Source organism: Grampus griseus (genome assembly GCF_964374135.1).
Source record: "Grampus griseus genome assembly, chromosome: 10".
NCBI lineage: Eukaryota > Metazoa > Chordata > Mammalia > Artiodactyla > Delphinidae > Grampus > Grampus griseus.
Window position 1 is genome coordinate 32,677,891 of NC_139004.1, and position 12,677 is coordinate 32,690,567.

At 41.2% G+C, this 12,677-nt stretch overlaps 1 protein-coding gene across 1 annotated transcript in view; it reads left to right on the forward strand.

The window, feature by feature from the left end:
• The window catches only part of MED20 (mediator complex subunit 20), a 43,076-nt gene extending 41,281 nt beyond the window's left edge, over positions 1-1,795 (forward strand). Inside the window, exon 5 of the transcript XR_014297369.1 lies at positions 1,741-1,795. The gene's annotated coding sequence lies outside the window, so the exon portion shown is untranslated. The remainder of the gene's footprint in view (positions 1-1,740) is intronic.
• Positions 1,796-12,677: the final 10,882 nt, after the last annotated feature.

Sequence of the window (12,677 nt, forward strand, 5' to 3'; positions counted from 1 at the left end):
TCAAGATCACCATCATAATTATTGAAGTCATTACTCTTCAAATTAATAGCTATTTCATAGGGCTTTTAAGCCTAACTTCTGTGTAGTTAATGTATCCTAGGTGCTCAGTATAGAACTGATTATTTTGGTCAGCTTTTGGAGAACATCCAGAATTAATTCAAATAACTTGGATTTAAAAGTAATTAAGTTAATTTTAATGGTTTGGTGTTCTCATATTGAAAGTAAGGCTGTTTGGATAGGAAAGAGGGGTATTCCCTGGCGGTCCAGTGGTTAGGACTCTGTGCTTTCACTGCCGAGGGTGTGGGTTCAATCCCTGGTTGGGAACTAAGATCCCACAAGCCACGTGGCGCGCCCCCTTCCCCCCCCCCAGAAAAAAAGGTAAAGAGGGAAATTTTATGGATGTAAAACACCCATCCATACAATGTCAGCTTAGCTTCCTGGATGAGGTTGCCTCAAACCCCCAACCTAGAATGTGGAAGTTATATGCTCTTCTCTTCCTGAAAATATTTGTGCATTTCCTGGGTTTTATCATCTTGCAATTGCTTCTGCCTCCTAGGCACCTATTTTTCTTGCTTTGTGCCTCTGATGTGCACCATGGTGCCCTCAGATGTGATACTTGGCTCCTTCTCTGATTCTCAGAAAGGCCGTATTCATAGAGGGCATTTGTGTTTTTAGTACACCTAACTGAAGAAAGGAGGCAAAATAGAGGTGGGTAAGCCCTATATTGCATTAATACAACTTCTATTAAGGCACCCCTGTTCTGAAAATGTTCCAGACTTCCCTTGACTGGAGAACTTCACCCCCACGTAACCCCAGCTTTGCTCCACTGTACTAACTATTCTTTTCTCCTCTTCCTTTCCCTCTCCTCATCATCCTTCTCTCTTTCAGAAATAAAATAACAAGTTCTTCCCCTTGTCTAGTGTAAAGCAATTTCCCTTTCTTGACAGTCATTCTGGGATCTTGACAGGCATTCTGCAGGGAACCGTCCACCCCAAGGGAACGTGAGTGGTGGGGGACCCTATGAGGGAACATATTTTCACAAAGAAGGCTTCTTCTAAGAGGAATTCTTGTGTTAGTTATTAGGATAGCAAAATAGAGAGTTTTTCATCTTGTTACATGGTGGCAGACGGTGTATTAATCTCAAGCTTATTGAGTCCTGCCTCCTCAATAAAGTGTCAGAAACCTAAAAATTGATTATACATGTAATTTGTCCAAATTCTACATTCTAGATAACTTTGACTAATGCAGTGTCCTTGCGTATAGAATGCATGCTGCTTACCTAAAAGTCATGAACCCGTCTAACACAAAGATGTCACCTCCTGGCATCTTTCATTATTAACATATTTCATTTATACAAAAAGAATTTTGGCTTTTGAAACACAATTATTTTTGTTGCCATGAATTTGTTTTGGTTTTTCTGACAGTTTCAAGTTATATGCAAAGACAGTGTATAATCTTTAAAACCTAAAACAAATGCAGAAGTGCATTTCTCAGGAAGTAAACCTTTCGTACTTCCATCAGCCTCTTCATAAATGACTGTCTGGTTGCTCTTAGCTGAAAAAAAGATCACAGCTATTTTTTTTTTTACTCTTTTACCTCAATTTTGAGGACTTGTGGGGATTTCACTAAATGGCATTGTAATACACTGATCCTGTTTTAGAATTTATAAATAAAATTCATGAAATTGCTTTTCTCTTACTATATATCAGCCCGACCTTACAGATTTTTTTTCCACTGTAGGTAATAGAGAAGAGGAAACCTAACCAATGACTGTGGAATAATATGGAAGAAGATGGAAAAAACTTGTTTAATGAGTAAGAAATAAAACTATAATAAAAAGTTATTCATGAAAACTATTCACGATAGTATTATGTATGACCAGTCTGTAATAGGTGGCCAAGGTTGGTATACTATTAGAGTGAGTGATCAGTGATCAGTCACTATCTTTGTTTTACTGCCATTCTGAGCTTTCACCACCTTTCTTACCCTTGTGAATTTCTGAGGGCTGTGAATTACTTAAGCTAAGAGGGGACACAGCTATATTTGAAGAAAAAGATGGAACCTGGAGACCAGCACCTATACTGAAACAAGTCTAGGGTAGGTCTTGAAGCTTACTGGTGGTTGGATAGAGACTGTGTCTGTCATGACCTCTCAAGAGTGTTAGCAACCCCTTCTCGCTCTCCAGATATTGCCAGCTGCTGTGATGTTAGGCTCACCCTGGGGATCCTGTTCATTTAACCAAGTGCAGATTGTGTGTCAGGTGATAATCAAATAGAATTCCACAGAAAATCCAATAAAAGGTGTAACTAAATTTACGAGATATAAAAATTTTAAATTACATAAGTCCATACATGCTTATTGTCAATAATTCAAACATTATAGATAACCAAAGCCTATCTGAAACTTAGCCGCCCCTCCCAGATAATATAAGTGTATGTTATGTCTTCTTCTTTGCCTGCTGGTTAAAAACTTGGGCTTAGGAGCCAGACTGTTTTTGACTAGGCATTATTTTTTTCTTTTTTTAATATATTTATTTATTTTTGGCTGCGTTGGGTCTTCGTTGCTGCGTGCGTGGGCTTTCTCTAGTTGCAGCGAGTGGGAGCTACTCTTCGTTGCAGTGCACGGGCTTCTCATTGCGGTGGCTTCTCTTGTTGCAGAGCACGGGCTCTAGGCGAGCAGGCTTCAGTAATTGTGGCACGTGGGCTCAGTAGTTGTGGCTCGTGGGCTCTAGAGCGCAGGCTCAGTAGTTGTGGCGCAAAGACTTAGTTGCTCCGCGGCATGTGGAATCTTCCCGGACCAGGGATCGAACCTGTGTCCCCTGCATTGGCAGGCGGATTCTTAACCACTGTGCCACCAGGGAAGTCCCTGACTAGCCATTATTAACTTGACGTTTGGGCAGGTTAATTTCTCTGTGCCTCAATTCCTTGGGTATAAGTGGGGACAATAAAATGCCTATGTCATAGCGATGTTGAAGATTAATTAATCTATATAAAAACTTGGAATAATGCCCAGAGCATAGTGAGTGTTCAGTAAATGTTAGCTATAATTTTCTTATGTATCCCAGTTAGCATTTTTATGTACCAACCTTCCACAGAAGAAATTTTTTTCTGATACACTGCAAGAGTTAAACCATTTTGAATAAGGTCAACCCTGATGGCAAGGATTTTTAAATTTTTTCATGAATGTTTTCTTTTTGGCTTTGAGTTTCATTTCTCTCAGAGTATGCTGCTAGACTATGTGTGAGAATAGTGTTATACACCTTCAACTCTTACTACATATCTTACGGTGTAAATGATGCTTACAGGTATGTATGAATAAACAGCTGTCTTTGGACTATGATAGTTTCATCTTACCCATAAAAGTATATCTATGTCAAAAAGGATGCACAATTCTCTTGTTTCTAGATAGTGATGTCACATTTTCTGTAAAGATTCCTTTATTTTGAAGGACAAGTCTTCTTGAGTTTCTTTTTTTCTTCCTTCATAGAATCATAATAGTTTTGAAAATGTCTTTGCTATCTTTTCTATGACTTGTCAGCACTTTCTTAGGTAATACAGACAACTACCTACTTTAAGAAGGAAGGGGACTTCCCTGGTGGCTCAGTGGTTAAGAATCCGCCTGCCAATGCAGGGGACGTGGTTTCGAGCCCTGGTCCAGGAGGATCCCACATGCCACGGAACAACTAAGCCCGAGAGCCACAACTACTGAACCTGCGTGCCACAACTACTGAAGCCCGTGCACCTAGAACCCATGCTCCACAACAAGAGAAGCCACCACAATGAGAAGCCCACGCGCAATGAAGAGTAGCCCCCGCTCACTGCAACTAGAGAAAGCCTGTGCACAGTAACTACCCAACACAGACATAAATAAATATTTTATTTTATTTTTTTATTTTTTTTGCGGTATGCGGGCCCCTCACTGTTGTGGCCTCTCCCATTGCGGAGCACAGGCTCCGGACGTGCAGGCTCAGCGGCCATGGCTCACGGGCCCAGTCGCTCTGCGGCATGTGGGATCCTCCTGGACCGGAGCACAAACCCGTGTCCCCTGCATCGGCAGGCAGACTCTCAACCACTGCACCACCAGGGAAGCCCCAATTTATTTATTTTTCAAAAAAAGGAAGGACGCTAAAACAGCCATCTCTTTTTAATATTTTCCTCCTGTATTGTTCTGGGGCTCTTTATTATGGACTATTCTGTCTGCTGTGATGTTTTTTTCTTTCTTTTTTTAAAAAAAAATTCATTTATTCGTTTTTGGTTGCATCAGGTCTTAGTTGCAACATGCGGGATCTTTCGTTGTGGCATACGGGCTCTTTGTTGCAGTGCACGGGCTTCTCTCTAGTTGTGGTGCACTGGCTTCAGAGCGCATGGGCTCTGTAGTTGCAGCACACGGGCTTAGTTGCCCCGCGGCATGTAGGATCTTAGTACTCTGACCAGGGATCAAACCTGCGTCCCCTGCATTGGAAGGTGGGTTCATAACCACTGGACCACCAGGGAAGTCCCTGCTGTGACTATTTTAGAAGACAAGTATACAAAAACAGAAGTTAACATTGACTATTTATTATGTGTTAGGCAGAGTTTTAAGTGCTTTACTCATTTATTCATTATCTCATTTAATCCTGTCATCCACTTATGAGGCAGATGCTGTTATTATCTTCATTTTAAAAGCTGAGAAAAGTGAGGCACAGATTAAGTAACTTGCTCAGTCACGTTGCAAGTGCAGCTTCAGGATTCAAACCCAGGTCCTCTGCTCCAGAGCATGTGCTGTTGATCAGTGGGGTGCTGGCCTAGTAGTAAACTTAGGTTTGCTATGGTGGGTGTGGATTTAAATAATAAGATAATAAAGCCAAATATTGCCTGAAAAAGTCACCATAATACTGTTTCTGCTTGCTTGTGGAAAGGAAAATTTGAAATCGTGTGTCTTCTTAAATTTGGGAAAAATAATGATGTGAGATGATGTGAGATTCATAAATAATTATTTTTTTCTTCACCGTACTTAAATGAATACAACTGTTTTACATCTTTATGAATTGTTTGTAGTAGATAGAAATCACCTGAATCTAGCTAAGGAACAGTACATCTTTAGAACTGAGTTGATTTGTAGATTACCATTTAATTTCTATTGGTAGAAACATGCAGACAGAAGACTGAACTGTGCAGCAGGTTGGAACTGATTGGTTTGAATGACAGTTAGCAGGAAGTTGTTGAAGAGAAGAAAAGGCAGGAGAAAGGTGACTTACAGGTCTTATAATTAGAATGTCACAAGTGATGGTCTAAAAAGTAAATGTAAATTAACAATCGACATTTATATAGCAACTGGAAGGAGTTATACTGCATGGTTTTTGTTCTGGGGTTTGTCTTGTCAGAGAGAAATACTGGCTTTTCTTTTCTTCAAATAACAGTTCATTTCCTGCTGAAATATGGTAAAGTACAAAGAGTAAGCATCATTTAAAGTAACAGCGAGTATGCTGATAAAATGTTTTGGCTTTACTGTAAAGTGTGGCTACAGGTAGTTATGTTTTCCTCTCTCCATCTTCTTGAACTCTCTTTCCTTGTTTGAGAATCCCTTCTGAATGTGCATCAGAGTTATGAACATTAGTGTACTCTTAGTGTACGTATCTTTTTTTTTGATGTGAAACATTTTTAAAGTCTTTTTTGAATTTATTACAGTACTGCTTCTGTTTTATGTTTTGGTTTTTTGACCATGAGTTGGCCGTGAGGCATGTGGGAACTTAGCTCCCCGACCAGGGATGGAACCCACATTGGAAGGCAAAGTCTTTTACAACAATGTCTTAAATTGTGGCCCAGGAACCCCTGAGACCCTTTTGGGAGTCAAAGCTATTTTCATAACAATATTAAAACATACTTGTGTATGAGTATGAGGTGGAGTTTTCCAAAGACTTCATGATGTACAATCAACTGAATTCAGACTCTCTTCCTTATTCCAGACACTAAAAAGATTTGTAAAAATGTAAAATAAGGCCACTCTTCTCATTAGATTTACAATGAGAATTACTGAGGTTTATCTCTACGTTAGAACATTACAATGACCCCAACGTGGGCCAGAAAGTCACGGTGCTCTCTCTAGTGACTGGGCGGACTGTGCCTGCCACACAGCGCCTCCTTGTAGGTTCTAGTGACATCCTGATTGGTTGCGGCTGTGTCTCCCAGTCTAGAAAAGTGAATATTCTGTTCCTTTTTCTTAATTGTGCTAGAGGGTATGTTCCAGATTATAAGGAGCTATGGAAATATGCATTTAAAGGTGAAAGGAGGGTTTGATTTTAAGGAGGAAGACTGTCCAACCTTGCCAATCAGTGACCCCACTGATATATACCAAATTCAGAATGTTCTTTGTATCGGTTGCTCCCAACTTTGGGAGGACCAAAAGGACCTTTCAGGACAGCCTTTTATTTTTCAATATTAATTGAGCATCTATGATGTTCCAATCCTGTTCTAGGGGCTAGGGCTGGAAATAAGTCAGTGAACAAAATGAAAGCAAAAAAACCTCTACCCTCACAGAGCTTCCATCCCAGCCTTTGAGTCTTTTGCCATAGTCACAGCTCCCTCTTCAGGGGAGTCTCAGAGTTCATGGTAGCGTAGCTGCTGTGGAGCTTGAACACTGACTGCTGTCTCTCAATGGCTAAGTGCTGAGGATAGAGTGGGAACTGCTTGACGTTTTGTGATTTTTTTTTTTTTTAAGGGCACCAAATGGTCTGGGATTTTTCAAATCTTACCTGGAACCCCAATATAGCAATAAAGGTGGGCCTATCCAGTTATCCTTGTTGTGGTTGTTTTAATCTTATTTTGTTTTCAAAGTTAGTGCCACTTTTGTCAAAAATTTTAACTTTTAAAACAATTCAATACCAACTGATGTTAAATTTATTCTAATTGTTTTTTATTATTTGAAGAAAAATGTTCATATATGCATGAGATTTTCATTGGCTGGTGAGTTGCACCCAAGACCCTATAATTTGTTTAATAGACTTTTATACAGAAAGAGATTACTTGGCTCATTAGATTGAGTCATTTAATAATGGCTGGAAGGTTAACAAATGTGGCCATCAGACTCCTGCTCAGCGGCTGGGTGTCTCTCGTATCACTCACAACTTCAGCCATTTCCAAACGCAGACGACTGGGAATACCATTAGAATATTAACGGGAAAAGAAACTGACATGCAAAATGTGAATGGCCAAAAATTGTCCCTAAAGATTATTTTAACATTTTTAATTTCCAAGAGTTCTACATCAAACTTGGCCTTCCAGCTTAAGGAATTCTCAATTGTAACAGGAGTGCCATGAAATAATTGCTTTTCAGCTGCTTCTGCTTCTTTTTCTTTTTGTTTCTTTTTTTCTTCTCTTATAGTTTTTATTTGATCTGCCATTTCATTTGATTTTTCTTGCACAGCTGTCACTAAAGTAGAGATCATCACTATACCAAGGTTTTCTTCTGCCTGTAATGCTAATAATTCTTTTCAATGTCTGAGACATCATTATCTTCTAGATTTTTCTGGGAGAATATTTCCTAGAGGGATGCCTCATCTGGGTACTTTTCACTGTATGTAAACTTGAGGATAGTCTAGACAGTTTCATCACTTTCTTCAGCCTCAGATGTCATAGTAATAGTGAAACTGGGTAGATTTTCTGATAACACTTAGCAGGACCTTGTCAAGTAAAACATTAGTGAAGGAGAATGTGGTCTCAGGAGAGTCCATTCATATTTTGGAAGACTTTGTTAGGGAGGTTGAATTAATGTACAGTCAAGCTGTGAAAGAGTTGCGGTAGATTGCATGGCTCCTTGCTGTCATCTGTCACCATGGCCCTCTCTGATGCCCATGAATTGCCCAGACATCCTGGTGGCCACAGCATTGGCCAGGTGGGCTCAGGTACAAAGATCCAGGCTAAGAGGCCTGGGGCCCAAACCCAGGCTAGGAGCAACACCTGCTCCCTCAGCAAACTTCTAAAAGAAGAAGGTAACTTCTGAATCCATGCCTTCTTCATTTACTGCCTAATCTGTGTGTAACACTCCCTTCTACCTTCTGTCCTTTGGGAATCCCTCAGACCCATCTTCCCTAGGAAGGCTTTGTTTACAGGTCCCTGAATGACCTTCTTTGTTCTTTCCCAGGATTCTGTAGACTATTAATAGCCGGAAGGACAAAACTATAAGGTCAGTTAATAAAACAAATAATATAAGCAGGTTCATATGTAGTTTATATTTATTTATAATTAAAAATAATAATGCTATTATAAAAATAGAACTATGTAGAAGTAGTTCTAAAAATAAAGTGGCTTCTATCCTGTAGATAAGTATTTCTCAAACTTCTGACATTTGTATACCACTGCATGATTTTTACCACATTCCAGTAACACCTGTAGAGTTACTTAATATTTTTCTGTGAACCAGATTACTGTTTTTTTTAACCTAAAAGCCTACTTGAATCTCACCCTAAAAAATATCGATGGAGTTATGGATTTTCTATTCTTCTATAAGACACAATTATAATCATATATGACTACTACGTTCAAAAATATTTACCTCTGGAGAGCTCCATTTCTGCATAAGACAGAGTAAGCACACTTGGCCGAGTGTCTCCCACTGAATGCAGCTAAAAACCTGGTTAGAACTCGTGGAACAGCAATTTGAGGACTCTGAAAGTCAATAGTAGCAGGTGGATTAGAGAAGACCAGGATTTGAAGTACCGCCATTAGTGTCCCCTGGCCTGGACGGAGTGTAGCCCACACCTGGATGTGGGCACCAGGCATGGACAGAGAGAGCTCCAGGAGAAACCCTCCAGTTTTGACTTGAGTGGGAGAGGAGAACACTCTTCTAACACTCAGAGAAAGAGGGATAGAAACTTCCTCCTTTAAAAAATTTCTCTCCCTTCTCTCAGACCCCAGCTGCCAGGCAATCTTGTGATGTTGGTGCTGGCAGTGACAACAGCAGAGAGCCACATGCATGGATCTGATCCTGAACAGCATACCAAAAACTATTAGAATCGACTATGAGATAAATCTCTGTCCGGGGCCTAGACTGGCCACTGGGTAGCGCTCATGCCAGACAGATCCTAATACCTCTGCAAAGGCTTGACTGTGGAACTGATACTTAAACCATACCTCACAGAAGGGTTGGTTGGGACTTGTGATTTGAATCCAACCAGGTTGATTGCTGGCCAAAACAAATATTAACATTTTCCTTAGGATTTAAGCAAGACTCATAATCTCGTAATATTAAAAATGTGCAGGATACAGTACAAAATGATTCAACCTACAGGAAAACTCAACTAATGGGGAAAAGATAACCAATAGATGCCAACACTAAGATAATACCTCTCCCCTACACATGGATTATCCCTTCCCTTCGATTTGATTGGCAAGCCTAGGCCACATGCCCACTGCTGGGCTTGTGACCATTGCCAGGGGGTGCCGTGCACAAACTGGCTGAGACCTCACAGGACCCACCGCTGGACCTAGTGCTTCTCCCGAAGCACATGGCCCTATCGAGGAAGAGTGGCTGCTCAGGGTAAAAGCAAACAAACAAAAAGACCAGCCCCTACTTTCAGACTTCATAAAAACTTATCTAACTTTGCTCTCAGATTTTAAGGGACTTTTCTATGGTAAGGTACAAAGATGATTGAGAAGAGACAATCTATCATAGGACTCAATACAAATTTTATTAAGCCCTTTGTGTATGATTCTTTCTATTTTTATTTTTTAGGCAGATGGGTAAACATGCCTCTAGGCTAACTGTCACCTTAGCACCGAGATAAATAACCGGTTGAAGAATACAGATGTAATGAGCTACACCTTAGCCTTTGTAGCTGAAGATGACTGACCAATAATTACCATCTAGCCAGCGGGTCCCCACCAGCTGTGCACGCTGGCCTGTGATTTGCAGCTGCAGCCTCCATGTGCTGAGTTTGGCACTGTGTGCACCTGCCATCCTCTCTTCAGAAAGAAATACTCCAGGTGCTCATCAATGCTCCCTAGGTTTATCTGCTGCTGTGATTTCTCTGAGCCCCCAGTGGTGCTGTATCATTTTAAGTCTTGCTTTAGTGTGTCTTCAAAGTGTTTCTTTTTCCTATTCTGCTTGGGTTATCTCTGTTTAGCTCATCACACAGCAGCTACTTGGGAATGCAAAGCTGAGCATTTCAGAAAGCATGCTTGAGAGAGAGGCTACTGAAAGTGGTAGAGCTTATTAATATTACAAGTTCTTAAAGCGTTAAGTGCGTCAAGTTTCGAGTTGTACAAACGTTTTCCATCTGAAAAATGTCTGAAAGAAGACAGTTTTCGATTGTAAACAAACCTGCAGCATTGAAATGGCAGGGTCAGATTGTGAGGGACTCAACAGTCGGATTCTGCTTGTAGAGGTGTGCCATATTGTGTTTTATAAGAAATAATATTTGATCATTCAGATGACCAAAATATATTTCTCATATATATCTGGCCTTTGTCCACAGTTCCTGGCTCACAGCCTCCAAAACCCATGGACTTTCCTAAGTACTGAATGATAAAGGTGTCCTTGGTTATGTTTATGAGGTGACTTTTGGAAAGCACCTAAGGATGGGAGCTGGTTGCCAATGAAGTCAACCATGTGATTAGAGGGTGGGAACTTTCAGTTTTGCCCCCTGACCTCTGGGGTTGGGAATAGGGCTGGAGGTTGAATCAACCCCCAGTGGTCAATGATTTAATCAACTGTGCCTATGTAATGAAGCCTCCATGAAAACCCAAAAGGATGAGGTTCAGAGAGCTTCCACGCTGGGGAACCAGAATGCTTCCATGTGCCACTGTGCTGGGCCGCCAGCTCCATGGGAACAGAGGTCCCTTTGTTCGGGAGTTCACCCTATGTATCTCTTTGTCTGGTTGTTGATTCATATTCTTTGTGATAAATTGGTAATCTAGTTAGTAAACAGGTTTTCCTAAGTTCTGTGAGCCATTCTAGCAAATTAATTGAACCCAAAGGGGGAGTCATGGGAACCTCTAGTTTATAGCCAGTTGGTCAGAAGCACAGGTAACAAACTGGGCTTGCGACTGGTGTCTGAAGCGGAGGTGGTTTTGTAGGACTGAGCCTGTGGAATCTGATTCTATCTCTGGGTAGTGTCAGAATTGAGTTGAATTCTGAGGCACCCTGATGGCGTCCAGGAATTGCCTGTTGGTGTGGGGAAGCCTCCATACGCACACATGTTGAATTGGGCCCAGGAACCTAATGTAAGGTGACTGAGAAGAGCCCAGAGCAATAATTTGCCCCAAAATACCTGTACATTACCTTTATAATATTGGACCAATGGGAAGAAGAGTTTGTGTGGGTCAGGTTGAAGGATCTCAGCAGAGAGCATAATCCTCGTCATAATCCTAACTTTGTTGGCAGTGTCAGTGTGTGATGTGGAGCAAGTCACAGGATCACTTTACATAATGACTATCATTTCTTGAGCTCTGACTTGTGCCGGGCATTGCTCTAAGCGTTTTACATACGTTAACTCATTTAATTTTCACAACAACGCTATGAGGTAAGAACTATTATTGTCCCCATATTACAGATAAGGAAACTGAGGCCCAGAGAGATTGTTTTTCCAAGACCATATATAGCTAATAAGGACAGAGCTAGAAGTCCAAACCCAGCAGCTTGGCTTGAACTTTTAATCACACTATGCTATACTGCCTCTCAGTTTATTTGTAAATGACACATTAAAAATATGTACCATAACTATTTTACAGAGTTATAAGAAGCAGAAAATAAAATAATAAAAGTACTTTTAATAAGGAAATAATGCTATGCAAAAGAAAACTGTAGCCAAGAGCCAACACCAATGTTGGCAATTACCATGAGAAACCCTTCTCTAGAGGACTGTGACATATATTTTTATTTTTTAAAAATATTTATCTATTTATTTGGTTGAGCCAGGTCTTAGTTGCAGCAGGCAGACTCCTTATTTGCGGCTCGTGGGCTCCTTAGTTGTGGCACATGGGCTTCTTAGTTGCAGCATGCAAACTCTTAGTTGCAGCATGCATGTGGGATCTGGTTCCCTGACGAGGGATCAAACCCGGGTCCCCTGCATTGGGAGCACGGAGTCTTATCCACTGTGCCACCAGGGAAGTCCTGAGGACTGTGACCTTTAGAATCATAGATTCATAAGGTTAAAAGACTCTCCAAAGCTTTGGTCCAAGATGACTTTTATCTACAACAGTGGTTCCCAGATTTTTTTTTTTTAATTTCATAGATCTATAAAATACACACTTGCAGGACTTCCCTGGTGGCGCAGTGGTTGAGAGTCCGCCTGCCGATGCGCCGATGCAGGGGACACGGGTTCGTGCCCCGGTCCGGGAAGATCCCACATGCCGCGGAGCGGCTGGGCCTGTGAGCCATGGCCGCTGAGCCTGCGCGTCCGGAGCCTGTGCTCCGTAACGGGAGAGGCCACAGCAGTGAGAGGCCCGCGTACCGCAAAAAAAACAAAAACAAACAAACAAAATACACACTTGCATGCACACATGTATGCCAACCCAAACTACTATCTGTTATCATCGCCGTAAGAGAAAGGGCACTTAACACCAAGAACATGGAGAGATACAATATCTTAACAAAGAACAGTGTTTCCCAAGAACAAAACAGATAGGAATCTTACCCTGGCCAGTGGAATTATGGGTCTGAAGAGTAGTCGGGGAATGCCTTCATCTGGACATCCTGTTTGG